This window comes from Peromyscus californicus, unplaced genomic scaffold (assembly GCF_007827085.1).
Source record: "Peromyscus californicus insignis strain IS unplaced genomic scaffold, ASM782708v3 Scaffold_11__1_contigs__length_118956290, whole genome shotgun sequence".
Lineage (NCBI taxonomy): Eukaryota > Metazoa > Chordata > Mammalia > Rodentia > Cricetidae > Peromyscus > Peromyscus californicus.
The window spans coordinates 56480308-56485092 of NW_026294402.1; the positions used below are offsets into that span (position 1 = coordinate 56480308).

Below are 4785 nucleotides of genomic sequence, written 5' to 3' on the forward strand. Positions count from 1 at the left end.
GTGTATGTAAATGAAGGCTTTTAAAGTCCTTGAAACCTGCTTTTGCTCTTGAGTAATTTAACTGTCTCCTCTGGATGCTCTTCATTGACGCTCTCCAGCTTGGATGCTTCCCCCGTAATTAAGCGTTTATGGAAGTCCATCTTCCCTTCTGCAGAGGACCGTGCCTGGGGATTGAGGTGAATAAGAGCCTGTCCTTGCCCTCTACCTGCCTGTTTTCTAACCAGGGACCAGCAATTTTTTTTCTGCAAGAGACCGGGTCACTACTTCCAACTTAGCATCTTTGATGCAGTAACCAAACTCTGGCCATCTGAGCACAGAACAGCTACAGATGATGTACAAACCACCGAGTGCCTCTACGTCTCAAAACCTCATTGCGGGGGCTACGGTGGCCGCTCAGATGGTCAAGTGCTTGTCTAGTATACAGGAGGTCCTGGGTTCAATCCCCTGCATGCCGTAATCCAGGCATGGGGACACACCTGTCATCTCAGGACTCAAGAGGTCGAGGAAAAAGGAGCAGGAGTTCAAAGTCATCCTCAGCTATAGAAGGAGCTCCAGGCCAGCCTGGAATACATGAGACCCTGTATCAGAACAAACAACAACAACAAAAAGCAGGCCCAGTGAGATGGCTCGGTGGGGAAAGGCACCTGCTGGCAAGCAAGCCCGACAGCCTGCGTTGGAACTGCAGGACTCCTGTGATGAAAAGAGAAAACTGACGCCCATAAGTCCTCTGACCTCCATGTACACAGTGCAGCATGTGTGTACACACACACACACACACACACACACACACACTGTAATAAATATATATATATATATATACTCACTGACATCATCTACTTGGGCTATCATTGACTGGACCCTGACCTGTGAGGCAGACATAAAGAATTCCTGTAGAAGGTGGAAGCTGGGTTGGTGCACTCAGGGACATGCTAGCCCAGTGCTGGATCGGGAGGAATAAGTCCCAGTGAGACACGTGGGACACGGTACTTCCTGGAAGAGGAGTGTGAGAGCATGAGGCACCACCTCTTGGCTAGCTCTTTATGGTTCTATAATGGCTTTCCCTGTCTATTCCTCTTCTTCAGAGGCTAAGGGAGTCGAGGCCTGATGTCTTCAGTCTCACTCACAGGGACTAGGTGAGTTATGTGTGGTGCTGCGGTCTCTCCTGCAGAACCGGATTTGAAGTCGGAATCCTGTCAAACAAGGTTGACATGAGAACCCACCTGAAGGCCAGCAAGACGACTCAGCAGAAGAAAAGGGAAAGGTGGGGTGGGGACAGAGGATATTCTTCATTGCCAGCTACCAGAGAGAGCTTCTGAGTTGGTAGTCCCAACACCCAGGGAGGCCGTCTAGAAAGAAGATGTGGGGTTGTGGATAGGTGTGTGTGCATGCTCCTGTGTGTTTGCGTACATGCCTGTGGAGCCATAGGAGAGCCTCTGGATGCTATTCCTCAGGCATCTTCCACGTCTTGTCCAGAACAATGTCCTTCAAGTAGGGTAGCCATCAAATGTCCACTGAAGTTCCAGAAGGCACTTTTATCTGTCTCCCATGTCCCAGTGCTGGGATGGATTATAAACATGTCACCATGCCCAGATTTGTACCTGAGTTCCGGAGATCAAACTCAGGCCTCACGCTTTTGAGACCAACACTTACCCACTGAACCATCTCCCAAGCCCTTTACAGCTTATTTTCAAGAAGTGCTAAGTTAGGGTTGTGGGGCAGACTGCAGCCATCAGACACTAGGGATGCAGGAAGGGCTAGAGAGGCAGAGTTTGGGGCTCCTGGGTGGAGGCAGCTCCTGGGCGGGGTTCTCATCAAGGAAGGCTTAAAAGGTCAAGACTGGCATCCATCTGACCTCATAAAGACCCCTTGGAGCCCACACCTGAAGTGACAGGAGGAAGGGACAAAGGTGGCCTTGCTGCTGGCTCGGTTGGTGGCATGCCCATTGGAAGAGGCTCCCGGGACCCAGCTCATTCTGTGTCAGGCCTCTGTTACTCCCATGGCCCATTCTCCTGAACTATGGGACCGCCATGTCTACAGATGAGACAGGCCCTCACTAGGTGTGTCGTTACTTTTCTGTTGCTGTGCCTAAGCACCAGGACCAAGGCAATTCCCACAGGAGTTGGCTGGGGGCTTGTGGTTCCAGAGGGATACCAGTCGGTGATGGCAGAGCAGAGGTAGCAGGGAGACGTGGCATCTGGAGCAGCAGCTGACAGCCCACGTCACCATCTGCAAGCCGGAAGCAGAGAGATCATACCTGAAACCTCAAATCCCACCCCAGTGACACACTTCCTCCAGCAAGGCCCCACCTCCTAGGCTTCCCCCAGACAGCCGCCAACTGGGCAGGGGCATGAGCATTCGAATGCCAGGACTTAGGAGGACACAGCATTCAAATCACCACACTGAGCCATCTTGGAAACAAGTAGCTAAGCTAGAGGTCAGATGGGTCTGGCCTAAAGCCCACAGCCTAGCCACTGTCTCTTTCCTCAGAAAGCTGAGGAGGCTGTGTTTAAGGAATGCTTAGAGTGGGAGAGGCCAGGAGGCTGGGGAGCCTGAGGGAGCTAGCTTAGTCTTCTGGAACATCCTGGCCCATTCCAGGGAGGGCCTCTTTTTCTCACTGCTGTGATAAAAATACCTGAAAAGAAGCCATTTCTGGGAGGAAGAGTCTATTCCATCTCACAGTTCAAGAGCGCACAATGGACCACGGGAGGAAGTTACAGCAGCTGGTCACATTGTGTCCGCAGTCAGGAAGCAGAGACAGATGGAGGCTGGTGCTCAGCTCACTTCCTCTTTCTTATACTTCTTAAAAAATACAAAATATTACTATTTACACTTTCTCCACAGGGTCATGGTGGCTGCCACTACAACGCATGCCTCCCTGAGCCATCCAGTGCCATCCTTGTCTCTGTGGAGACACTCTCATCAGCTGCAGTCATGACCAAGCAGATGACCCTTCCTGGGACCCTCAAGGTCCAGTTACAGCTGGATAACACAGATCGCCACTACCCTGCAGTTCCCAGACACGACCCTGTCCATGTCTCAAGACAAGGCCCTCAAATCATGTGGAAGCTGACGAGGGATAAGACCAACTATGGCGTACCACATCATGTTCTGCAAGGTCACTCCTGCTTTGTTAATGGTGTTATCTCCTCTGATGGCCAGTTTGCCCTCTCAGGCTCCTGGGATGGAACACAGCACCTCTGGGATCTCACAATGGGAACCATGAGATGATTTGTAGACCATACCAAGGATGTGCTGAGCATAGCCTTCTCCTCTGGCAACCAGCAGATTGTCTCTGGATCCCAGGACAAGACCATAAAGTTATGGAATTCTCTGGGTATCTGCAAGTACACTGTCCAGGATGAGAGCTATACAGAACCGTGTGTCCACTTCTCCCCAAACTGCAGCGACTACCATCATCTCTGTGAGTGGAACGAGCTGGTCAAGGGATGGAATTTGGCTAACTGCAAGCTGAAGAGCAACCACATTGGCCACACTGGCTGTCTAAAAAAAAGCAACAGTCTCTCCAGATGGGTCTCTCTGTGCTTCTGGAGGCAAGGATGGTCAGGCTATGCTGTGGGCTCTCAATGAAGAGATGGCAGGGACACAAATGGCAGGGACATCATCAATGCCTTGTGCTTCAGCCAGAACTGCTGCTGGCTCTGTGCTGCCACTGGCCCCAGTATCAAGATCTGGGACTTGGAGGGAGAGATCACTGCAGATGAACTGAAGCAAGACGTTACCGGCACCGGCAACAAGGTAGAGCAGCCCCAGTGTACTGCTGTGGAATATTAGTTAAAAGATGTGTTACATTTGTTTATGCTGTGCAATATGTGCTTAATGGTGCAAAGATGTGTTGCATTCTTTTATGCTGCATTTGTTTAACTCTGTGAAGCTGTGTTACTTTGTCTGCCTAAAACACCTGATGGTCTAATACAGAGCTGAACAGCCAATACAAGGCAGGAGAAAGGATAGGCAGGGCTGGCAGACAGAGAGAATAACTAGAAAGAGAAATGTGGGAGAAGGGGAGGAAGGAGCAAGAGAAAGAGAGGAGAGTATCAGGGGCCAGCCATCCAGCAACACCACCAGCCACGGAGTAAGAAGTAAAGAAAGGTATACAGAATAGAGAAAAACAAAAGCCCAGAAGCAAAAAGTAGGTGAGATAATTTAAGTTTAAAAAAAGCTGACAAGAAACAAGCCAAGCTAAGGCCAGGCATCCATAAGTAAGAATATGCCTCTGTGTCATTTATTTGGGAGCTGGATGGTGGGCCCCAAAAAGAGCAAAGAGTAAAGAGAAAAAAAGAGTAAAAACAACCAACAACAGTGTACCTCTCTGTTGCGGTTTGCTGATGGCCAGACTCTGTTTGCCGGCTATACAGGCGATCCAGTGCAAGTGTGGCAGGTGACCACTGATACCCACTAAAAGTTTATGACAGAGGCTTAGAAATAAGACTGACTTTCTGGGAAAAAAAATACTGTTATTTCTACTTTATTTTCTGTGTGTGGGTGTTTTGCTTTCATGTAGGTGTGTGCCTGGTGCTCACAGTGGACAGAAGAGGGCATTGGAGGCCCTGGAATGAGAGTTACAGACAGTCGTAAGCCACTATGTAGGTGCTAAGAATGGAACCCAGGCCCTTTGGAAGAGCACCCAGCACTCTTGAATTACTGAGCCACAGCAACAGCCCTCCGTTTCTTTTTTTTATTCAGTCTTGGACCCCAGCCCACGGAAGGGCACCACCCACATTCAGGGTGGGTCTTCCCTCCTCAGGTAAACCTTTTTGGAAACAC

General features: G+C 50.0%; 1 pseudogene; it reads left to right on the forward strand.

Annotated features, from left to right (window-relative positions):
- Window positions 1-2931: 2931 nt before the first annotated feature.
- Window positions 2932-4420, forward strand: LOC128105172 (receptor of activated protein C kinase 1-like; annotated as a pseudogene).
- The last annotated feature ends 365 nt before the right edge of the window (window positions 4421-4785 follow it).